Raw genomic sequence first — 26,556 nt, forward strand, 5'->3', positions numbered from 1 at the left:
TACACCAAATACAGAACACAGTAACTGATCACCGTATAGTATCAGTATACCCCAATACATATAACAAGTTAATATATACTGAGTATACTCACACTATACGAAGTACAGTATAAACACGGTATCACTAGACTGTGAACTGACTTGTGGCAGCGTTTACACAAGACTGTGGACTGATCAGTGGCAGCATATACACTAGATTGTGGACTGGCCTATGGCAGTGTTTACACAAGAATGTGGACTGACCATTGGTAGCGTTTACACTAGACTGTGGACTGACCAACGGCAGTACTTACACTAAACTGTGGACTGACCAACGACAGCATTTGCACTAACCTCTGGACTGACATGCGGCAGCGTTTACACTAGCCTGTGGACTGACCAATGGCAGCATTTGCACTAGTCTGTGAATTGACCTGCGGCGGCGTTTACACTAGACTGTGGATTGACCAATGGTAGCGACCAACGGCAGCGACCAACGGCAGCGTTTACACTAGACTGTGGACTGATCGGCGGCAGCATTTACACTAGACTGTGGACTGACCTGCAGCAGCGTTTACACTAGACAGTGGACTGGCCAACGGCAGCATTTACACTAGACTCTGGATTGATCGGCGGCAGCATTTACACTAGACAGTGGACTCACCTGCGGCAGTTTTAACTCTAGACTGTGGACTGACCACAGCATTTACACTAGACTGTGGAATGACCACAGCATTTACACTAGACTGTGAATTGACTGCCGGAAGTGTTTAAACTAGACTGGGGTCTGACCGAAGCATTTACAGAAAATAATGCGATCTATGTTAAGGTTACCTGCAGCCACCGGTAGACTCAGCGTAGGACCTGACTGTGTACTGTTATACAGTAATATAGTATGTACTAATCTCCTATGCTCCCTCTAGTGAAAGCTGCAAGCAGCCAGAATTTTCAATTGTATGTGAATACAGCAGGCTCAAGGTTAAATAAAATCACTTGGGTGCCTTTGGCTCTTGTCTAAAAACTTAGGACAATTTTAGTCGCTATCTTTTGCCTTGATGTAGCTGTGATAGGGGGTCAGGTAGGGTCTGGCTTCCAGATGTGGGATGGGAGCCTCCACCAAATTTTTTGCCGTTAACCTTGATAGCTACTTGGCTTAATTCAGTCCCTACACTTCAGCCAAGGTTTTCACACGTGTATAGTGCTAGAACCATCATTACCTATTTGTAAGTTCCTTATTATTATTATTAAAGCTGCATGTTTATTAATTGAATAAAAAAGAAAATATTACTGGAAAAGCACGATAATGAACAGACAAATGAAGGGACTCATAAGTATTTTTTTTTTTTTTTTAAAGGATTCTTATTTGAAAGTGCAGCACATTGAAGAATAGAAGGAATTTTACTGCATTTGTTCTTTACATAAAATATGATTTTTTTTCTACAATCCTACAATCTACTTCATATAGATTTATTTTTTTTGAACATAAAGAAAATATATATATGTTGCTTCCAGCACTGTTACTCTAGAGACTAAGAATGTGATGAACAGCTAGTTTATGTAGAAATAGTACGTCAATATAAGGACAAAGGACGTGACTCTGACACGGTTTGGTATTTCTCATATACCATTGTGTTTACTTATAGGTCTAATGGGAAATGAAGAAATGTAATTTCCTGAGAACATGGCATTGCCTGCGAAAGAACCCAAACATCATTGGGAATTAAAGGGCTAGAGAGGTGTCAGGCCATTAAATTATTAAAATTATATACTGTATGAAGCATGATAATTTTTTTATCAATATCTAAGCATTTCTATTTCTACATATGGTAGTTAGAGAAATAATAATCCCTCTGCTGACCTCTCAAAAATATAATATTAGCAAGTAATTCAGTATAATATTTAATCCCACATAGTAGTTGTCACAACCTCCATAAGTAGTAAGCAAACCTATTGTAACGTCCGTGGTCGCTGACCACGAACTCCTTCCATCCAGTCGACGCCCTTCTCTCCAGAGATGTCTACACATACGGCCGTCCTGTTCCACAGTGACCACCAGGGTGCGCTCACGAGCTCAGTCCAGACTCAAGAAGCCAGAGCGCACGCATGTGGTAGATTTAGCTGATTGCTCCCAGAAGCACCCTGGGTTATAAGAAAGTCTCAGCAACTTCCTCCCACGCCTGATTGTTGTTGTCGTATCCTAGGTTTTTCATGCAAATGGTACCCTAGTGTTTCCTGCTCCCAGTGTTCCCTGTTCCTGTATCCTGTAGCCTGTATCCTGATCTAGTGCCGTGTTGAGCTGTTGCCATGCTGTGCTGTATACCACGCCTGTCCTGCTACTCCACGCCTGACGTCTACCTGCTGCCTAGTCCCAGCCAAGCCTGCCTTGCTACTATCCGAGCTGCCACAGGTACCCTATATGAACTATGGACTCTGACCTGCGCCCTGTTGGCCAGCTGCCATACCGCCAAGGCGGTACGGCCCTGTGGGTCCACGAACCCTACGTGACACCTATAAACAGGATCTTTTGAACCAAATGTATGTTTTGTTACTTTCAATAAAAATATCATATCAATAAATATATAAAAGATATACAGAGATGAACAATAGTGGCAAAACAATTATTATATGTTTGGCAGGTCTACTCTGTTTATTTGGTTTCCTCATTGCTGCAAGTTTTATCAACAAATATGTCTGCCTTTCAGATCTGAATTATTGCATATTTTTCACAATGAAAGATTTATAGCCCTATGCCCAGTGCCGCACCTGCCATGAGGCCAGGTGAGCCGACGGCCTCAGGCGGCACCACCTACCCAAACGGGGGGGCGGCATTTTCAGCCCGGGACGGACTGGATCGGGGGGAGGGGCCATGCAGACGCACATAGATAGCAGACGTGCCGAACGTCTGAAACACTCCTCCTCCTCTCTGACGCTGTATGCAGCCAGAGAGGAGCAAGTCTGCAGGAGGAGCGACGAGCAGCACGAGGTAAGTTCCTGCCTTGCTGGGACCAGGACCCGTGACGTGAGTATACTGCAAGGGGGGGTCTGGGCATTTTACCGACAGCAGAGGGCTCTATGGGGCTGGAATAATCCACCCCATAAAGCCCTCACATCACTATAATGGAAGGATTAGTGTGGGTGGGGGAGGGTCTGAGGGGAGGGTCTGAGCGTCTGTCTGACTGTCTGACTTACTCCAGAGAGCTCTATAGGGGGGGATTCTGCCCCCCCTTTAGAGCAGTCAGTCAGATGCTCAGACCCCCCCTAACCTTTCAGTATAGTAACTAGTCAGGGCTCTATGGTGGGGGGATAATTCCCCCCTATAGAGCCCTCTGCTGTCAGTAAAACGCCCAGACCCCCCCCCCCCCTTGCACTATACTCCTGGCTTTGTAGCTTTAGGCTTTGTAGCTTTCCTGTGCTTAATTAGCGTGGGAAAGCTACAAGCAGAGCTGTGACTGGTGAGTCTCACAGTCACTCCCAGTGCACACTGCATGCAGCAGCTGCGGCATTCAGTCTGACTGTGAGTCTCTGACCAGTCACCACCCACACGCAGCAGACAGACAGGAGAGACTAATAGTGCCTGTCGTTGAATAAACCCTCAACTACTACAGTTTCACAATCATTGACTATGAAGCTTTCTATAGTGTAGTGGTCAGCTTGTCTGCCTTACATATGGAGGTTGCTGGTTCAAATCCCAGTTGGGTTTTTTGTTTTTTTTAAATTAATATCTTACTTGTATTGGGCTTTGTTCACACTAGCAGTAATATACGTTTACCTCTCTTCCGTCAGAAGAAGAGAGGATCAATACGTTAAACGGAAAGCAACGGCTCCATTAGAATTACCATTGCTTTCAATGGTAATTCTTTTGTATCAGTTGCTTTCCGTTTGTCTCCGTTCGCTAGGTTTCCGTTCTTTTGAACGGAAATAAAAGTTCTGCAGACTTCACTTTTGTTTCTTTTAAAAAAAAATGGAAACTTAGCGAACGGAGACAAACGGAAAGCAACTGATACAAAAGAATTACCATTGAAAGCAATGGTAATTCTAATGGAGCCGTTGCTTTCCGTTTAACGTATTGACCCTCTCTTCCTCTGACGGAAGAGAGGTAAACGTATATTAATGCTAGTGTGAAAGAAGCCTTAGGGCCTGTTCACATCAGCGTTGGCTTTCCGTTCTGGGGTTCCGTCGGAGGTAACCCCGCAACGGAAAGTCAAACTGAAACCACAACTTCCGTTTCTGTCACCATTAGCGCAGTCGACTGCGCTATTGATTCCGTCACAAAAACTGAAACGGAAGCTGTGGTTTCAGTTTGACTTTCACCCGACGGAAACCTCCCACGGAACCCCGGAACGGAAAGCCAACGCTGATGTGAACAGGCCCTAATCCTTCCCCATAAACCTGCCTCCGCTAATTAAAATAAATATATTATATAATGTATATAGCGCTGTATTCTGTATCCGTCAGGTCAGCGGGTCCTGCAGGATCGAGCTGTTACCAATCACATCTAAGTTCATAACTTAGATGTGATCGGTAATAGGCGACCTAATGCATTCAGGTCTCAGCGATATATACAGCTGCTCTGTATACAGGATACAAAGCAGCTGTATCTCAAAAAGTACAAATAATTTTCAATAAAAAGTAATTAAAACTTGCACCAATCACATTAATAGATATCTTTTTATATCATAGTGACATGTCCGAAGTTTTCATCTGTGGGGGACCGAGCACTGAGGCCACCACCGATCGCTAAAACGAAGCAGCAGAAGTGCTCGGGTGAGCGCTGTGCCGCTTCATTTATGATCGACTTTCAGCCGAGTGAGCGGTGTACGTACTCCTAGACTTTCTATTGAGCCCGTACACTGCTCCAAGGAAAGCCAAACAGAATTGAAGCGGCACACCGCTCACCCGAGCACTTCTGCTGCTTCGTTTTGGCGACTAGTGGGGGGTCTCAGTGTTCGGACCCCACTGATCAAAACTTCTGACATGTCAAAAGTTTTTAAAAAAGTTGTTACACTTTAAAGAGAATCTTTCAACTGCCCACAGATTTGCATTTGAGTGCAGCATGTAATGGGGAGGGCTGCACAAACTCTGGGGCACTTTACATTTTTTTTCCTACTCTCTTTCCTTACTTAGATATCGGTGCCGTAATGTTTGGCGCCGATATTTAAATAACCCCATGAACTGCCAATGGGGAGGTAATTGGCAAGGGGGCGTGTAACATCACGGTAACGACTTTGTGCGGCTCTCCCCATTACATGCTGCACTCAGATGTACATGTATGGGGAGGTGAAAGGTTCTCTTTAAAAGAAAGGTGTTATAATTTTTTTTTTTTTATTTGATATGTTTTATTTTATGGGCCTAATTTTTCTAATTATTTTAATATGTTCCCGAAGGTAGCTATTTATTCATATGTCTGTGGGGGCAGCCAACTTTATTTTTATTTTTCATACTGCTAATTTTTGTTTTGCAGGTTCCACTGGACCATTTGGACTACGTCGTAGATTCGTTGGACTACTTCGCTGATGTAAGCTTTTTTTCTTTTTTTTTAATAAAATGGTTAAAGTGGATTGTGTGGAAGAGTTGTCATTTCAATAAAATAAATTTCTTTATGTCTCTGTTTTTTAATACTTCATTACCGCCTTAGTAATGGCTGCTGTCTGATTGAGAGCGTCCATTACTAAGAAGGGGCTTAGTGTTAGCCAGTAATAAGGCTATCACTAACCCCTATTATTACCCCGAAACCCACCGCCACCAGGAGTACCGGGAAGAGCTGGGAAAGATCCAGCACCCGACCATCTGAAGTGAAGGGTACTGGGGTGGCTGCAGGCTGGTACTATCAGGCTAGGAAGGGACAAAAACCATGGCCCTTCCCACCCTGGTGATGCTAGGCTGCTGCTTTATTGTATCTGGCTGGTTATGAAAAATGGAGGGGATCTCACGTAATTTTTTTTTTCAATTTATTTTTAAAAAATGACGAGGGGTTTAACCAATTTTTCATAACCAGCCAGATACAATAAAGCAGCTGCAGCCTAGCATCCCCAGGGTGGGAAGGGCCACTTTTTTGGCCCTTCCCAGCCTGATAATACCAGCCTGCGGCCTAACCGTCGTTTCAGATGGCCAGGTACTGAATCGTACTCGACTCTTCCCGGTATCCCTGGCGGCAGTGGGAACCGGGGTAATAATAGGGGTTAGTGATAGCCTTTTTACTTGCTAATGGTAAGCCCCAGCCTTAGTAATTGAACGCTGTCAATCAGACAGCTGCCATTACTAAGGCCATAATAAAGTATTTAAAAAAAACAGACATAAGAATTTTTTTTTATTGAAATCAAAACTCCCCCATGCAACCCTCTTTCACAATTTTTTTTTTTTTAAAGTAGATCATTGAAGTAGTCCAATGAATCTACGACGTAGTCCAAACGGTCCAGCGGAACCTACCCAAAAAAAGTTAGCAGTATAAAATTTAAAAAAAAAATTAATTTGCCACAATAGAAACCCCTGCTCCGCCGTTTGCTCTTGTAGGCCACAGCCTGGTTTAGGCCTGAGGCCTACAAGAGATCGGGAGCACGCTGATGACGTCAACTGCCCGGCACGATGACGTCACTGCATCATGCCGTCCACGCCGGGCCACTGAACTCGGTTAAAATTCATAAGTCAATTAGGTAATAAAAAGGGGGCATAGAAGATGTTAAACCATTTTCAGTGTTAATGCTGCGTTGCTGATTTATGATACTAAAGTAATACAGTAAAAAGAGTTCTTTAAATCTTTTCTATACATTAAACAGCACTTTACAAATAAACAACAAATGTTTTCCTATTTAAAAAAAATGTATATATTGCGTGTTTGATGTGTAAAGCCAGTAATGAGAAAACTCCGATAGATTGGGGGGGCGCCTTTTTATAGTTCGCCTCAGGCAGCAGAGGGGCTAGGTTCACCCCTGCCTATGCCTTACACACGCAGGGGGGCAGCTGTGATTACACCCCACTGCCTTGTAGCAATGTTTATAGTGATATAGTCAAAAGCAATTGCAACATTTTAAGGGAGAGGGGCTCCTTTTGCTCCCGACCATCATACCTGACAATTGCTATTGAATGCTGGTCGTTATTCAAGTTTTTAGAGGACAGATCTGGATGTTTCAAAGGCCCCCAGGGCTGACCTGTGAGATTCCTTGAATAAACAAAATAATGGAAAGCACTCAGTAGTATAGAAGGTGAAGACATACGGAAAAGGAATATAAAATGCGCTCAGATAGTGTTGTGCAAAGAACAGGCACAAGTCTGAGAAGCATGTGTTAGGTTGTCCTTCCTTAGAAATTAGTGGTCGCTGCTTCAGCCTGCAGGCCTCATGGCCGAGACCTCGATTCAATCCACAGAGTACTGCAAAATGTAGGGTTGTACGGGTGCAACCAGGGGTAGAGGTAAAAGTCACAAGGATCACCGATTTATTAAATGTACTACGCGTTTCAAAGTCACGCTGGACTCTTCTTCAGGTACATAAAAGAATAACATAAAAGATGGGTATTTAATCGCAACATTCAGAAAAACAATTGAAAATCAATACAATGTGTCCAGAATGATCTAGTGGACTATATGGTCTCATTCAGATCTTCAGACGACAGAGTGCACAGTTTAAAAATCCATAATGATTCTCTTTTAATTATTCTACGGTAACGATTAGGTGGGTGAGTAAACAGGAATCTGTTCTAAAATAGTTGATTTAAAGTTTATAAGGTCTTATGTACCAGAAAAAGAGTGTTAAGAAACACTATGCTTTAAAATGGCATTCTCATCATGTTTATCGATTTTTGCCAGTGTAGGTTGAATTGTCTGGCCTATATACTGTCAATTACAGCTACACTCCAACAAATATATGACATAGAGGGTCGAAAAATTATTTTAAAAAAAACCCAATATCAAATTATTCACCTATGGTATTGGAATGCAATCTATTTTTGGGTTGTGTTGGATCATGACACATGGCATCTCTTTAATCCGCAATGAAAATGACCAGTGAGGCTGGGTTCACACGACCTCTTTTCAGACGTAATGGAGGCGTTTTACGCCTCGAATTACGCCTGAAAAGACAGCTCCAATACGTCGGCAAACATCTGCCCATTACTTTCAATGGGTTTACGATGTACTGCGCCGACGACCTTCATTTTATGCGTCGCTGTCAAAATTACAGCCTCGTCAAAAGAAGTGCAGGACACTTCTTGGGACGTAATTGGAGTCGTTTTTCATTGACTCCAATGAAAAACAGCTCCAAATTACGTCCGTAATGGACGCCGCGAAAAACGCGAGTAAGAGCAATTACGTCTGAAATTCAGGAGCTGTTTTCTCCTGAAAACAGCTCCGTAATTTCAGACGTATTTGCAGTTATCATGTGCACATGTACCCTTAGGCTTGGGAATATTGTACAACTGCTCTGATGCATTTTTTTGGAATTCTTAAATGATGGCAAGTGACTAGGAGCTAATAGATTTTTCAGGTTCTTGACTCTGCAAAAAGTTATTCCTGGTAAATCAGGCAAAAAATCTCTAATCTCTAACCTCTTGATCACTTGCCAATGCTTGACTATGATTTCCCTTATCTTGGATGAAGCACAATTGTATGTTGTGACAAAATTATGTGTGTATTGATTTTGATCCCGATTTGTATTTTTTATGTTTCCATTTTTATATTTATTTGTATCTGTACTTTTTCGGGAGTTTTTATGTTGAATTCTATCAGATCCACCTATCAGGCAGTCATTTTTCATCATCTTTTTAGTTTTATTAACCCGTTAGTGACCGCCCATTGGTGTTTTTACGGCGATCACTAACCAGTTTTATTCTGATACAATAGCCTTATTAGGGTATGTTCACACGCTTAATAAAAAACTTATAAAAAGACAGAGCTGTTTTCAAGGGAAAACAGTTCCTGATTTTCAGACGTTTCTTAATTAACTAGCGTTTTTCGCGACGTTTTTGTTTTTCTATAGCGTCAATCAAAAACGGCTCCAAAAACGGTTCAAGGAGTGACATGCACTTCTTTTTCGCGTGCGTTTTTTAATGTGTCTGTTTTTCAAAATGGGTGCCTAAAAATTTGCCCCGTCGGAGCAGAACGCCGTTTTTCTCATTGAAATCAATGGGTAGATGTTTGGAGGCATTCTGCTTCCGATTTTTCATCCATTTTTCAGCCGTTTACGGCCTGAAAAACGGACGAAAGTAAGCCATGTAAACATACCCTCAAGGCGCTGCATCAGAATAAACTAGCGCCGCCGGGAGCAGTAAAAGCTCCCTGCTCTCAGAGGCAGCTGAGAGCTTGCAGCAGACCTGCTCAAGCAGGCGGGATCGAAATCTCTATCAATCCCGCCCGTGTAACCCCTCAGATACGACCGCCGCATCTGAGTGGTTTTAGAGGGAGGGGGCTCCCTTTCTCACCCCATCGGCAACCCACAATTCCATTGCGGGTGTGCCAACGGTTTTTATGGCTGCCGGGGGCCTAACAAATGCCCCCAGGACTGCCTTTAGTGAATTCCTGTTAGTTTTACACTGACAGGCAATAATACACTGTAAGTATTGCAGTGTATTATAAAAGCGATAAAATGGTCGCATAGTGAAATCCCCGAGTGGGAATAAAAAAAAAAACGTAAAAAAAGTTTAATAATTTAGTTTATAATAAATAAATAAAAATCCCAAGTAAAAAAAAAGAAAAACCCTCTTTTTCCACTTACAAAATGCTTTATTAAGAAAAAAAAAGTTACACATATTAGGTATCGCCACGTCCATAAAGACTCCAACTATAAAACTATTACATTATTTAACCCGCACGGTGAACGCTGTAAAAAATAAAATAAAAAACGATGCCAGAATTGCTGTTTTCTATTCATCCTGCCTTAAAAAAATTTGATAAAAAGTGATCAAAAAGTTGTATGTACACCAAAATGGTACCAATAAAATCTACCAGTTGTCCCGCAATAAAAAGCCCTCATACAGCTATGTCAGCAAAAAAATGAAAAAGTTATGGCTCTTAAAATATGGCCACAGAAAAACAAATAATTTTGTAAAAAAAAAAGTGTTTTTACTTTGTAAAAGTAGTAAAACATAAAAAAAACGATATAAATTTGGTATCTTCACAATCGTAACGACCCGGTGAATAAAGTTGTAATGCTATTTATACCACACGGTAAACGGTGTCAATTTAAGATGCAAAAAAGAATGGTGAAATTGCTGGATTTTTTTCTATTCCCCCCCCCCCAAAAAAAGTTAATAAAAGTTAATCAAGAAATTATATGTACCCCAAAATGGTGCTGTAAAAAATGGTGCTGTAAAAAGTCCCACAAAAAAAAGTCCTTATACAGCTATATCGATGGAAAAATAAAAACTTTAAAGTCAGCCTCTAAAATTTGGCGTGGGTAACCTTTTTTCAAAAAACAAAAATGCTTACCTATACAACTGGTTGCACTCATATGATTCTGCATTTTGCTGTACTCTGTGAGATTCCGTTTAGGGCATACCAAAGGTATTTCAATGCATTATAATAAAGAATTCTAATAATATATAATTTACAATAATAAATAATTTATTAATAAAGATGAATAAAATAAAAATGTACGCAACAAAAATTACACAGGATTATTTTTTTAAAGTCACATATTAGGTATCGTCTTAGTCATTGCTATAACTCATACAATTAGGGCCTGTTCACATCAGCGTCCAGCTTCTTCCGTTCATGGGTTCCGTTAGACCCTTCCGTCGGAGGAACCGATGAATGGAAAGCCGAACGGAAACCATAGCTTCCGTTTGCATTACCATTCATTTAAATGGTGAGGGCTTGTCCACACGTAACGGAATTGTTACGTATTTTCCATTCGAATTGCGGATGGAAAATACACTGCAAAATACAGTAGCAGCAAAGTGTGTGAGATGCATGTCAATTCCTGCTGCGGAAAGTGGACTGAATTGCTGCAGAGTCTGCACCATTATCTGCAGTAAAAACGCAGGAAATGGTGTGTTTTTTCCACAGCGGAATTTCTGCTAGTTTCTGCGGAATTGCTGCAGAAATTTTCTGCAGCAATTCCGTTACGTGTGGACAAGCTCTTATGCTTCCGTTGCAATGGTTTCCGATTGTTTCCAATTCTGTAAGGTTTTCATTTCTTTTGCAGAAACAATATTGTTGTCGACTACGAAACGGAAATGTTACAGAATGGAAACAAACGGAAACCAACTGCAATGGAAGCATTACCAATGAAATCAATGGTAATGCAAACAGAAGCTATGGTTTCCATTTGGCTTTCCGTTCATCGGTACCTCCAACGGAAAGGTCAAACGGAATCCATGAAGGGAGACCCAACAATGTAGTGAACACACCCTAAATGTAATATATATAAATATATATATATATATATATATATATATATATATATATATATATATATATATATTGTGAGGGTTTATCATCAGGAGAGGTTGGTACAGCGGTTTCTTAGTAGCCAGAGACAGGGACACCGTGCATTAAAGTTCATAAACAGGGCTTTGCCTGTGTTTTATTCTTGTCAAAGAAACAGCCTCTTGTACAACAAGGCAAAATATAAAATAAATCCTGCTCAGCTGAGCACTAACTAAACAAGATATTATCTAACTATACCAAGTGCCTTCCTACCAGGCACTGGACACAAAGTAACACAGGTCTTTACTCACATAGAATACAGGCTACTCCAGACTTAGTAGGGCTGAGATTGACACACACTGTGTCTGCACCTTTTTATACACAGGCTGCAGGCGCAGCTAATTGAGCAGCAGCCTTGTCCTACAAACAGAGATGGACTAGGGATTGGGGAACCCGCCCTGCTCTTCCCCAATCCAACACCAGGCCCTTTTTCCGGCTTTTCCTTAAGCCGAGATTGGAAAGCTAGAGCTTTCTATTGCAATAAATACTCATTCCCTGGAGCCTAGGATACATATGACAGGATTCTAGGGGAAATGTACCTTCCCTCAATGACTTTACCTGTCACTGTCTCACATACCCTCTTCCTCTGTTCGAGCCCGTGGGATCGGACACATTTAGCTACAAGGCAAAAGCGTCAGCATTGCCCTGCAGTTTTCCTGCTCTGTGTTCCACAGTATATTTGAAGTTCTGCAAAGTAAGAAACCACCGTGTAACTCTTGAATTTCTCTCTTTAGCTTGACACATCCACGTAAGAGGAGAGTGGTCTGTAACCAACCTAAACCGACGACCCAATAAATAATATCTCAGGGACTCAAGTGCCCACTTAATTGCCAAGCACTCACGTTCAACTATGCTATAGTTTTTCTCAGCCGGGGTAAGCTTTCTGCTCAAATACGTCACAGGATGTTCCTCAACACCCACCTCTTGTGACAGAACTGCTCCGAGCCCCACATCAGAAGCATCAGTTTGGACAACAAACTCCTTTTTGAAGTCAGGAGTGACTAAGACTGGTTGGTTACACAGGGCCAGTTTTAACTCTTGAAAGGCGCTTTCAGCCTTTGTGTCCCACTTGACCATGACAGACTTACTTCCCTTGGTAAGATCTGTCAGGGGCGCTGCTGTGCTGGCAAAGTTTGGAATGAACCTGCGGTAATAACCTACAATTCCTAGGAAAGCTCTGACCTGCTTTTTGGTTGAGGGCTGGGGCCAGTTTTGGATAGCCTCAACTTTGTTGACCTGTGGCTTAATCACCCCTCTCCCAATTATGTACCCCAGATACCGTGCTTCCTCCAAGCCTAAGGAACATTTCTTTGGGTTTGCTGTTAACCCCGCGGCTCTGAGGGAGTTTAGTACTGCTTGTACTTTTGGTAAGTGGCTTTCCCAGTCATCACTAAAGATTATAATGTCGTCCAGATATGCCGAAGCATACCGACAATGGGGTTTGAGGACTATGTCCATTAACTTTTGAAAGGTCGCTGGAGCCCCATGTAGCCCAAATGGTAAACAAATATATTAAAACAGACCATCCGGGGTGATGAACGCAGTTTTCTCTTTGGCGCCCTCCGTGAGGGGTAATTGCCAATAGCCTTTGGTTAAATCAAGTGTTGAAAAATACCTTCAATGGCCCAGTCTCTCTATTAACTCGTCAACTCTTGGCATTGGGTATGCGTCAAACTTTGACATCTCATTTAACTTGCGGAAGTCGTTACAGAAACGTAATGACCCATCTGGTTTTCGGAATCAATACAATGTGACTTGACCACTCACTTTTTGACTCTTCAATAATCCCAAGGTCTAGAATTTTCTTGACCTCCTCAGATATGGCTTGTCTGCGAGCTTCAGGGACTCTGTAGGGTTTCAAGTGGACCCGAACCTGAGACTCGGTCACAATGTGATGTTTTATTATACTAGTCTGTCCTGGCAGTTCTGAAAACACGTCTGTGTTTCTCTGCACAAACTCTTTTGTCTCCTGTTTCTGTGGCTTTGCGAGGGATTCTGACACATACACATCTGGGTTAAGACTATAGGGGGTACTTACTGCCACGAGGGTCTCTCTTTCTTTCCATGGCTTAATTAAGTTTACATGGTATAACTGCACTGTCTTCCTTTTACCTGGTTGGTAAACTTTATAATTTACATCCCCCACCTTTTCAATTATCTCATACGGCCCTTGCATCTAGCAAGAAATTTGCTTTCTACGGTTGGCACTAAGACCAACACTCGATCACCAGAGTTAAAATTTCTAACTTTAGCAGTTCGGTTATACACCCTGCTCTGAGCATCCTGAGCTTGCTCCAAGTGTTCCTTAACTATCGGCATGACCGCAGCGATTCGGTCTTGCATCAACGTGACATGCTCAATTACACTCCTATAAGGTGTGGACTCTTGCTCCCAGGTTTCCTTGGCTATGTCCAGGAGACCACGGGGTTGTCTGCCGTATACAAGTTCAAAAGGAGAAAACCCTGTGGATGATTGAGGAACTTCATGCACAGCGAACACCAAATAGGGCAGAAGACAGTCCCAATCCTTCCCATCCTTACTAACCACCTTCCTCAACATGCCTTTTAATGACTTATTGAATCTTTCGACAAGACCATCAGTTTGAGGGTGATATATAGAGGTACGCAGGTGTTTAATTTTCAGCAGTTTAAATAATTCCTTGGTGATTTTGGACATAAAGGGAGTTCCCTGATCGGTAAGGATTTCCTTAGGTAAACGAGTACGGGAAAACATGTAAAACAACTCTCTTGCAATGGCTTTTGAAGAGGAATTTCGCAAAGGGACTGCCTCAGGGTAGCGTGTGGCATAGTCCAACACCACTAGGATATATTGATGTCCTCTAGAGGATTTGACTAAAGGGCCGACCAGATCCATGGCAATTCTTTCAAAAGGGATCCCAATGATAGGCAAAGGCACCAGCGGACTCCTAAAATGTGGCATAGGAGCCGTTATCTGACACTCCGGGCAGGACTCGCAATACCGCTGAACTTCCGTATATACCCCCGGCCAGAAGAATCGTTGTAAGATACGCTCTCTGGTCTTTTCGCAACCTAGATGTCCACCCAGCACGTGTTTATGAGCCAGGTCCAACACCGTTCTACGATACGGTTGGGGTATCACCAGCTGTTCAACAACCTCCCCACGTACGTTATCTATCCGATACAGCAAATCCTGGTTAACCGCCATGTGTGGAAACACCTTATCAGCCCCTGGATGTTGAGGCACTCCATTTAATACCTTAGTATTTTCCCTGGCTTTTACCAATGTGGGATCGCTAAGTTGAGCAGTCCCAAAATTGTTACGTGATACATTTAACTCTGGTATCTCAGAAATTTCCTCCTGCTCATCTGTTTCACCAGCAAAAACAGCCAGAGGAAATTTATCAGGCTCAGTGGTCACCCCTACTGCTGGCACCTCAGCATCCTCGTTAAAGGGTTCTGGGCTAATCACAGCGCACACATTAATACCATCATTAACATTTACAGTGGAGGTTACATCTTTCTTCCTCCACAAGTCCCAGAACACTGGGAAGTCTCTCCCCAGGATCACACTCTGCATCAGGGACTTGACCACACCCACTTCACGGCGAGCGGTTCCACAGGAAGTCTCTAGAGTGACCAAAGCGGTGGGGTATTCTTTAGTGTCCCCATGAATGCACAGGACCCCTATACTATGTCCTCTGAATGTTCCAGGGTCTATCAGGCTGGCATGCACCAGGGTAACCAGACACCCAGAATCCAGCAAGGCACTCACAGTACACCCTTCCACTTTTACGACACACATTTGTTGTTCAGTCTCGTAAACCGTCTCAGCAGAACAAACAGGACGTGCAAACAAGGATATTCGCCTTGCTGCATCACACTCCATTGGCTCAGTAGTCAGGGAACAATTAGCAGCAATATGCCCAGGTCCATAACACCGCCAGCACTGTATGCGGCCCCGGTCCCCAACTTGAGACCCTGGTCTGGCCTTCAGTGTCTCTCTGGGATTTCTTCCCTCCGTCTGCTCCCCTTCTGAGCCACCTCCCTTAAAGACATTTCTCACCCCTCTAGTAAATGGAACAGTCTTACCGGGTGCTCCGCACGATTTGCTGTTCCTGGGGTTAGAACATCCAGGCGGTACTTCTTGGAGTAGATCCTGAGTAGCTCTGTACCTTTCAATCAGGTTCACCAGCTGTTCTACATCTGTAGGATCTCCTTGACCGACCCAACGCTGAACCTTCGGTGGTAAGAAGCAGATGTATTTGTCGAGCACCACTCTCTCCACGATCTGCGCAGGGGTTGATTCCTCTGGCTATAGCCATTTCCTTGCAAGATGGACAAGATCATACATTTGTGATCGGGCAGGTAGGTGTTCCACAAAAGTCCAGTTGTGCACCCGTCGAGCACGCACATTCATATTAACACCCAGACGGGCAAGGATCTCACCCTTCAGCTTGGAGTAATCCTTGGCACCCTGCTCATTGAGATCAAAGTACGCCTTTTGCGGCTCTCCGGTTAGGAAAGGTGCCACCACTGCTGCCCACTGATCTGAAGATAACTTCTCTCGTTCTACCACTCGCTCAAACACCATGAGATAGGCCTCAACGTCGTCGGTGGGTGTCATCTTCTGCAGAGATGTCTGTACCGCTGCACGAGTGGTTTGGCGCAAACCATGAGGCCCCGCTGACCTCTCCACTGAGGCCTGAATTTGGTCTTGCAAATAGCGATTAATTTGCTGCTGTTCTTTTAAGGCCAGTCTGTGGGCTTCACCCAGCAGAATATTGGTTTCAGCCTGTGCACGCATGGCTTCCTCATGCACCATTCGCTGAGTCGCGCTGGCTTCTTGCAGAGCTGTGCTTATCTTCCCCTGGTTGATATTAGCCTGAATCAGCTGTTTAAGTATTTCATCCATTTTAACAGTCTCTTTTTCTAGCCCTGTTGCCGCCTTCACCCAAGACATACGCTTCCAAGCACTCTCGGGGAGAAAAAAATTGTGTTGTTGCCCCTAGCAACGATTTTCCGCTTGGAGCAGCAAAAGTCCTTTTAAATAGGTGTATGTCTCTTTAAGACCGTGCCCGCATCGGCCACCATATGTGAGGGTTTAGCATCAGGAGAGGTTGGTACAGCGGTTTCTTAGTAGCCAGAGACAGGGACACCGTGCATTAAAGTTCATAAACAGGGCTTTGCCTGTGTTTTATTCTTGTCAAAGAAACAGCCTCTTGTACAACAAGGCAAAATATAAAATAAATCCTGCTCGGCTGAGCACTAACTAAACAAGATATTATCTAACTATACCAAGTGCCTTCCTACCAGGCACTGGATACAAAGTAACACAGGTCTTTACTCACATAGAATACAGGCTACTCCAGACTTAGTAGTCTCCGGTCTGAGTCAGGGCTGAGACTGACACACACTGTGTCTGCACCTTTTTATACACAGGCTGCAGGTGCAGCTAATTGAGCAGCAGCCAGCCTTGTCCTACAAACAGAGATGGACTAGGGATTGGGGAACCCGCCCTGCTCTTCCCCAATCCAACTCCAGGCCCTTTTTCCGGCTTTCTATTGCAAAAAATACTCATTTCCTGGAGCCTAGGATACATATGACAGGCTTCTAGGGGAAATGTACCTTCCCTCAATGACTTTACCTGTCACTGTCTCACAATATATATATATATATATATATATATATATATATATATATATATATATATATATATATATAGCAATCAGAATCAATTTCTTCTGAATTCTGTGTAGAAAAAAAATTGTGCTAATTTCTATGTACTAAAAAAGAATACAAAAATTTTGACCCCAATCAAAAAAATAAGACCTCATAGTAACGTTATTGTAAAAATGAAAATGTTATGGCTCTCAAAATGAGGTGAGTCACACACTAAAAAGCTAGAACTAGAGAGAGTCTGGACACTGGGACCCCCACTCTTTAGCTCACAAATCTGAAATTTCTGTATCTCTGATATATATTATCCGGCTCAGGAGCGGCATTCTATATGTACAAACTCTGTAACTGCACAAACCGTTCAGTACTATAATAGAATTTCAATTTCTTGGCTCACAATTACTGGTGAATTGCTAGAGAGACTTACAGGGAATGCTCTATGCTGAGATATTCGAGAACAAGGAGCCTTATATACTGTTCTTGCACAGGCAATCTGCTGTCTGTATATGTCTCCTGGTTAGGCTCTCCATTAATTTCAATAGAGTTCTTAAGAGAATGAATTCTGGCAATCAGAGGGGGTCCTAGCAACTGCTGTATGACATGTCAGAGAATAGAAAAATGTGCACCAGAGTACACATACATTGTAATTTTGTGTGCTTGGCTTTGAACATAATTTCACAGTTTATTCTGTAAATATAAAATATAATCTATAGACATCTGAGGGCGATAGAATGTCTAAATAAACACGACGGTTTTTGGGCGACAGCCATAAAGAAAAGTATAATGCAGAATTGGTTGAACCCAGTATTACCACCATTATGTTTGATTCAGTCTAAATTTTAATTTCTGTTTAAGATGGATTGGTTGAATGCTCTTACAGACAAAGAAAAATGTACCCAGCGCTTTTTTGAGGCATGGTCTTCATTTATTAACACTCTACCGCTGACTGTGAGACAGAGACTTCGGTCCCAATTTGAACAGCCTAACTGGTTGCTTGGGGAAATCCTTCAGGGCCGCACACCGGTTTTCATCTCTAGATAGGATGTTATTGGGGATTGTATTGTTTCATAATTACTAATAGGGCAATTACCTTTGATGCACACGTGAAGGGAGGGGGAAGAAATGGAGGGTTATCACCGTTATTGTTGTTATCTTTGTTATATCACTGACTTAATTTCTATATGTGACAGAGTACTCTTTATTATTATTCAGCTGATATAATGGGCAGTGTATTCCACACTGTGTGTATTTTTTACTTACTCTGACTTATTCAAAAATGTATAAAAACAGTTTTGAAAAAAAGATATAATCTATTGAAATAATCTACATTAAAAGTTGAGCACCTAAATATATTGAATTGCTTACTTGTACTGATTCTCAGATACAGTTTCAGTCTAGAGCTATATTCACAATTCAGAATTTACATACAGTAAAAATGTGCTGTACAGGGCATGTAAGCATTAAAGAGGGGAGTCTTCCTACTATTTGCCAGGGTAGAGATCTGATACAAAGTGGTTTTCGCTTTGAACACTTGGCACAACCATATATTGCTTGAAGTCAATGAGGGCCATGTCATGCAATATTTCCACTGCAGCACCAGCAGTTTTCCCTCAAGATATCAGCTGGTTGTTAGAAGTTCCAGCGAGCAAAACCAACAGTAATGCATTATGAGAGGGATTATCTTTGCTGAACATCCTTAAAGGGAAGGAGTCATGAAATTATTATTTTTTATCATATTGCTTTTAGTATGATATTAACATAAATTTTATTTATTTGTGTTCTTGTGTTCTACTTTTTACTTTTTTCTTACTTTTACTTCTCTATGGGGGCTGCCGTTTTTTTTTTTCATCTCTGTATGTGTCGATTAACGGCACATACAACTCCATAGAGAATGCGAACGGGAGCCGTTCCATTCTCTGCAGCGTACACCGTACCCATCCCACTACTTTGTGGATGGTATGGTGTATGGAATGCTTGATCTATTCCTAAAGCTGTCATGATCTGAGTCATTACTTCTCCTGTAAAGTGAGAGCCTCTGTCACTCTCAATTACCTCGGGTACTCTATACCGGCATACCACTTCAGCCATTATTTTCTTGGCAGTGGATATTGCAGTCGCTTTGGCCAATGGGAAAGCTTCTGGCCAACCTGAAAACAAATCAATGCATACAAGTATTCATAAATTCCCACCTTTGATAATTGGATGTAATCCATCTGTAATACATGAAAAGGATACAAAGTTCTTGGGGTATGTTTCTGAGGTACTTTTACAGTTCTTCCCACATTATTGTGAGCGCATATCATACATCCCTGGGTGTAATTTGAGGCCATCAAACTGAAACCAGGAGTGAACCAATGTCTATTTACCAAGTCGCTCGTGTTCTAGGTAGGCAGAGCCGGTCTTTCAAAGTCCATAACCAATCTCCTCTTTGGATGGCAACTTTTTCCTGCCATGTCCGCTGTTCCTCTGGGCTGGCTTGTTTCTGTAGAACTTGTAACATTTTAGGGTTAACAAAGTCACACACATCCTCCGGGTGTAGTACAGTCATTGTGGTGGCAGGGGGGGGCAGATGTGTTGGCTGCTTCTTTTGCTGCTCTAGCTGCTAAGTCATTACCCTTGGTTTCCATGCTGTTCACCTTAGTGTGTGCTTAATTTTTAGAATGGCTACCTGAGTAGGTTCCATTAGGGCTTCCATTAAGGCTTTTACCAGGTCTGAGTGTTTGATAGGTGTGCCTGCTGACGTGAGGAACGCCCTAGCTTTTCATATAGGGCCATAATCATGAGCAATCCCAAAAGCATACGAGTCCATATATATGTTAGCTGTCTTATCTTTTGCTTACCTACAGACTTCTGCGAGAGCTTTCAATACGGCTTCCTGTGCTGACATGTGTGATGGTAGTGCCTCGGCTTTGTGTACTACTTGTGTATCTACTACTGCATATCCTGTATGGAAATTACCATCCTCAAAGTACCTTGAGCCATCCACAAAGAGAATAAAGTCAGGGTTATGTAATGGTGAATCCTTGACTTGTGAATAGTCCACAGTCTCCTGGGCCATAAGGGCCATGCAATCATGATCTTCCATAGAAGGAAGAAATTTAGACCAAATGCCTGTATCTTCTCCCCCTTGCTCCAGAGGCAGTAAGGTAGCTGGATTCAGGGCGGTACATCTCTGGATGGTCACCTGCTCAGGAAGAAGCAAAGCACATTGTAAACTCAGATGTCGAGCAGTAGACAGGTGTTTCGGCTGAGTCTGTGTGAGTACTGCTGAAATATCATGGGGGGCATAAACAGTCACAGGGTGGTTGAGTACAAGATCTGCTGCCTTGTCCAGGACTGCCTGCACTGCTACTATTGCCATGGCACAAGATGGGGCCCCTCTGGCTACCAGGTCGAGTCTGACAGAGTAGTAGGCAACAGGACGGTGATGACCATGTGTCTGTGTAAGGACAGCGCTGGCATGTCCGTGTAATTCAGTGCAATAAAGCCTGAAGGGTTTGGCATAATCTGGAGTTCCTAAAGCGGGGGCTGTTTGTATGGCTATTTTAAGAGAATAAAAATTGTCCAGTGCCTCTACTGTGAGAGAAAAAGGTTCAGCTTTAAGACAATCATAAAGTGGTTGCATAAGAGCCGAAGCATTGCGGACCCAGGGTCGACAATATGATACTAGCCCTAAAAAGGTACGTAGGGCACTAAGTTTCCGTTGGAGGTATTCTTGAAACTACTTGCACCCTTTCAGGTGTTAGGTGTCTAATCCCTTGCGTCACACAGTGGCCCAAAAATATCACCGTGGTACAACAAAACTGAAGTTTCGCTCGTGAAACCTTGCAGCCTTTTGTCGCCAAAAACTGCAATATTGACAGGGATGTTTGGATACACTGATCCTGGCTGGGGCAACATAATAAAAGATTATCTACATATTGAAGAAGGACCACATCGGGGTCGGGATCCCAATCTTCAAGAACTAGGCCCATTGCAGCCGTATACATGCTGGGGGAATTCTGGGCGCCTTGTGGGAGCACTTTCCATGCGTACTGTTTGCCGAAATGAGTGAAGGAAAAAAAGTACCAGCAGTCAGGATGTAATGGTAGAGAAAAGAAAGTATTTGCCAAATCAATTACAGTAAAATGTGTGGCATTGTGAGGAATTTGGGCCAACAAGGTATGGGGATTTGGCACAATCGGGGTATTAAATACAGTAGCAGTACTGACAGCTCTAAGATCATGTACTATACGATATTTGGCTGGTTCCCCCTTATCCGTCTTCTTTTTGACTAGGTACAATGGGGTATTACATGGGGACACTATTTCAGTGAGGATTCCTGCCCGCAGAAAATCCTGAACACTAGCAGAAATGGCTTCTGACTGAGCCATGCTCAAAGGGTATTGTTTCTTCTGTGGGAGTGGAAGGCCAGGTTTGAGACTTACAGTCACTGGTGGGACTGGAAGAACTCCTACATCCGTAGGACCAGCTGCCCATAAGCTGACTGGTATCACGCTAAGGAGTGTCTCCACTTCTGATGGTGACAGACATAACACTTGAGACGACGGCCGTTCATCCCAAGGGTTAAGATCACACGAGGCAATAAGACATAATTCTTCCTCTCCCCAGTGTCCTGTCAGCTGCACTGTCCCATCTTCTAGATATTCTATACCGGCCCTGAGCCTCTGTAACAAATCTGCTCCTAATAAATTTACAGGGGTGGTTTCACTAGTGACGATGCGAGTGACTACAGAATTGTGAGGACCAAACGAGAGCACAAGTGGCTTTGTGAGGGGGTTCTGGACTACTTTCCCCTCTACCCCCACACATGGTTGTGTTTCACCAGAGATAAACTGAGTGGGTATTTTACTGGCACTTACTACTGTTGTGGCTGCTCCAGTATCAATGAGAAAAGGAATTGGCCTCTGCCCTTCTATGGATAGAGATACTAACGGGACGGGTCCTAATTTAATGGGCAGGATTGAAGCTATTGTGCGAACTTCTGGATTGCCAATTTCTCATGATTGATACCCATAATCCTCCTCATTCGGGCGATGTCTGCCCGAGTGCTGCAGAGGAGGTTGTTCTCGAGCTCCTTCCTGTGACTGAGCTCGTGGCTGCCAATTGGGGTCTTTAGGCCTCCTTGGGGCTTTACAATTTCTGGAAATATGTCCAGGCTTATCACATTTGTAACAAATTATCTGTTTTCGGGATCCCCTGCCCTGTCCCCCTTGATTCTGATTCTGGGGGTAGTAAGGAGCCATTCCTGCCACAGGATCTTTCTTTCTCTGTTGTTTCTGACTTTGTTCTACCCCTTGCGCCACTTTCATGAGGTCTCCTGTGTCTAGGCTCCTCCATTCAGGGCAGGCTACTCCTACAGCTTCTTTTATGGGTTTCTTCATACGTCCCAACTCTTGAATTCGGAAAAGAGGGTCATTTTAAGCCATGCCCCTAACCACGCCCAATATCACACATAAACACATCAAATCACGGCCGGATCCTTCTGCAAATAACACGCGCACATTCTCACTGCGGATCTCTAGACTGTCTGGATATCACAGATATTATGGATCCGGTTATATCGTCTTTATGTTACTTTTCCTATCTTGGGTATAACATTTGCTCATCACGGCAGCAGCAGCTGCAGGACAAACAAAAAGGCAGAGAACAATGAAAGTCAAGAGGGAGACCCTGTGGTGCATGACTTTTCAATTGACAGGTAGCAGAGTTACATGATGGGGATTTTTTTTTTCAGTTGTGTAACTCTGCTACCGGTCAATGGAAAAATCATCCACCAGAACCCCCCTGTAGATTGCTCCACACACAGCCCCCCTCTACATAGCGCCACACACAGCCCCCTGTAGATAGCTCCACACACAGCCCCCCTGTAGATAGCTCCACACACAGCCCCCCTGTAGATAGTGCCAGACTCAGCCCCCCTGTAGATAGCTCCAGATACAGCCCCCTGTAGATAGCATCAGACACAGCCCCCCTGTAGATAGAGCCAGACACAGCCCCCCTGTAGATATCTCCAGACACAGACCCCTTGTACATAGCGTCAGATACAGCCCCCTGTAGATAGTGCCACACACAGCCCCTCTGTAGATAGCGCCAGACACAGCCCCCCTGTAGATAGCGCCAGACACAGCCCCCTGTACATAGCGCCAGATACAGCCCCCCCTGTACATAGCGTCAGACACAGCCCCCTGTAGATAGCTCCACACACAGCCCCCTGTAGATAGCTACACACACAGCCCCCTGTACATAGCGCCACATACAGCCCCCTGTAGATAGCTCCACACACAGCACCCCTGTAGATAGCTTCACACACAGCCCCACAGTAGATAGCTCCACACACAGTCCCCCTGTAGGTGCCACATTGCCGCCAGAGCGGAGAGCGGTAGAGGTAGGCTTTATTCACACGACAGGGTCCGAGTGTCGGCCAATAAAAACGGCCGTATTGGGCCGTTTTTCCCGGCCGTTTTGCATCCGTTCCGATTCTGTTCCGGGCCGTGTTGCCGTTTTTAACGGCCGATTTTGACCCGTTTTGCATCAGAATGAATTTCATTCCAATTTGTTGCCACACACAGCCCTATGTAGATAATGCCACAGCCCCCCTAGTAGGTAATGCCACACAGCCCCCTGTAGGTAATGCCACCCAGCCCCCTGTAGGTAATGCCACCCAGCCCCCTGCAGGTAATGCCACACAGCCCCCTGTAGGTAATGCCACACAGCCCCCTGTAGGTTACACCCACCCCCCCCCCTTCCAGGAGAAGTCACTGACTTCAATCTCCATATATGGACAGTGTAGTCACTGACTTCCCCTGGAGAGGAATCCCCGGCCACAGGGTCGGGAATTCCGCTTCAGAAGTGAGTGACATCACTGTGTCCATATATGGACAGTGTGGTCACTCACTTCTTCTGTAGCGAAATCCCCGGCCACAGGGTCGGGGATTCCGCTTCACAAGTGAGTGACGTCACTGTGTCCATATATGGACAGTGTAGTCACTCACTTCTCCTGTAGCGGAATCCCCGGCCACAGGGTCGGGGATTCCGCTTCAGAAGTGAGTGACGTCGCTGTGTCCATATATGGACAGTGTAGTCACTCACTTCTCCTGTAGCGGAATCCCCAATCGCCGGCCAGGGATTGAGGATTCCGACTCCTACAGGGAGCAAAAAAAGACCCTCCTCCTCCTCACATGCACTCTGCACTGTGAGGAGGAGGAGTAGGAGGAGAGAGAGCGAGAGCGATGGAAGACACGGCCATCACTCGGGACACATTCCGGTGATGGCCGTGTATTACCCGGCCCCATAGACTTCTATAGGAGCCGGGCGGCCGGGTAAACGGCCGAAAATAGGGCATGTCACATTTTTTGAAGGCCAGGTTTCCCGGGCCGTCAAAAAATTGGTTGTGTGAATAGCCCCATTAGGGGTCTATTGTTCCTACTGCAGCCGTGTGATAGCCGTTTTATGAACGGCCGTCACACGACCGGGAAACCCTGTCATGTGAATAAGGGCTTAGCTGGCCCTACTGCTGCCACTCTCTGCTCTGCTTTGATGTCACTCACCGTCAGAAGAAGGCAGGAGTCTTGCAGTGGCGTTCTCACTGGTGTCAAACCAGACCAGTCACCTGACCGGTGAGGTCAGGTGACAGGTCAGGTGACAGGTCAGGTGACAGGACTGGTCCACTCACGGGCCGGCATCGATCCCAGTGAGAACACCGCCGCAAGAATCCTGCCTTCTTCTGATCACTGCTGCAGTCAACAGCGATCAGCTGTTCTGATGCAGCGCCCAGCGGGACATTTACAGACCACCCGGGACGGCGGGACAGCGGTGAGAAACCGGGACTGTCCTGCCGGATCCGGGACGGTTGGGAGGTATGGTTTCTTTAATCCTTCCATAAAAGATAAATCCCTTTTTCTCTTTCACTTCCTCATACCTTTCTCTGTTCCCGTCGTCATTATCCCCATCTCTTAACATCATAACATTCATAATATAACTTTCCTCCACATTCGAATTCCCTAGCCCCTCCTCTCTGTACTTCCTTGGACACTTTTTCCCAGGCATTCTCTTGCTCCATGAACTTTTTATCTTATCTTTTAACCATCCTCTATGGGTTCTACATACCTCACCCCATTCATCAGGGTCTCCTCAGGTTTTTTACTGCATCTCTCCCTTCCCTTTGTTTTACTATATCCACTGGAGAAACTCCGGGTTTCTTCTTCTGGGGTGTCAGTGTATCTAAATTCCCCATCTTGATCATGTTACGTGTCCCAGCATCACTCTGTCTACTGGAGGATGACAGACTGATAGCTACAGTCACCCACAACTTTTCCCAGCATCACCTTGTCTACTGGAAAGGGACTGATAGCTACAGTCATCCAAACACATACTATTCCCAGCATCACTCTGTCTACTGGGACGGTGCTAATAGATACTCACTTACTATCTATTTTCTACAGTCACCCACACACTACTCTAGCCAGAGCTTTAAAATGGGGACCGGGGTCTCTGACACTCACCCACACCCAGACCAATACAATATAGTAACAAAACTCCAAAAAATACACTCAAAAACAACAATCCTAGAGTGACGCATGATTAAAAACTCATTCTTTACCTAAAACACATTCACACAACCGTTACAGAAATCAGGCACTTTTCCTAAGGGAACAAGGATTCATGGACCGGCAAGAATTTAAGTCCCTCTTACCTTATGTCTCCCACTCATGCCCAAACTCACAGTGCAGGGTGGAGAAGGTGCAGAGCAAAGTTGTAAGAATAAAGGCTTCTTACCTTATGCTGCAGCGATGGTCTGCACGTTCCTGGCTAGTCACTGCAGGGTGTTCGGAGAGTAAGGGGAGCACCACGGTGTAGCTGCTGGTTCCTGTTCAGGCGCCAATTTCTGTGGTCGAAACGGAACCACTACGCCTTGATTTCTATAGGTTCAAAATTAGAAGTAGGTATATACCAGCTGGAGAATCAGTGACGCTGAGACCAAGTTCTCAATAGGAAAGATTCTCACTTATTATCATATACAGCGTATATTTATAGGACACAGAACAAAGAGCATAACTCAGAGCATAATCAGCAAAAGGGAGAATCCCTCCCTCTGACCTTGCGTGCCATCCCGAACTGACAATTTACCGACTCATATGATAACTGCAGCTAAATTACTGATTCCCACGTTGTGGAAAGACACTTCCCCTCCAACTTTTACTCAATGGTTAAACAAGATGTTTCAAATTCAGCAATTTGAAGAACTAGCTCATTGGGAAAATAGGATGCGTGGGAAATATTTATCCACCTGGTCTCCCTGGCTTGAATTCCCTGATTTTTTTAAACTGTAAACATCGCTATGATTTATTGTTTTTGCATATTATTGTATATGTTGTAATGCTTATCATTTTCATACAATGGTTCTGCTGACCTTTGTTTGTTTACTTCTGTATACAAGACATGTTGTTACCGTACAGCCATTATTGTCACACCATACTCTATTATTTTATTTGCCGATATT

The 26,556-nt window shown here is 43.9% G+C and overlaps 1 long non-coding RNA gene across 1 annotated transcript in view; it reads right to left on the reverse strand.

Annotated features, from left to right (window-relative positions):
* The window catches only part of LOC142760951 (uncharacterized), a 79,858-nt gene extending 53,798 nt beyond the window's left edge, over positions 1 to 26,060 (reverse strand). The window contains exon 1 of the long non-coding RNA XR_012883463.1: positions 25,833 to 26,060. This is a non-coding gene — a long non-coding RNA (uncharacterized LOC142760951). The remainder of the gene's footprint in view (positions 1 to 25,832) is intronic.
* Positions 26,061 to 26,556: the final 496 nt, after the last annotated feature.

Source organism: Rhinoderma darwinii, chromosome 4, assembly GCF_050947455.1.
Source record: "Rhinoderma darwinii isolate aRhiDar2 chromosome 4, aRhiDar2.hap1, whole genome shotgun sequence".
Classification (NCBI taxonomy): Eukaryota; Metazoa; Chordata; class Amphibia; order Anura; family Rhinodermatidae; genus Rhinoderma; species Rhinoderma darwinii.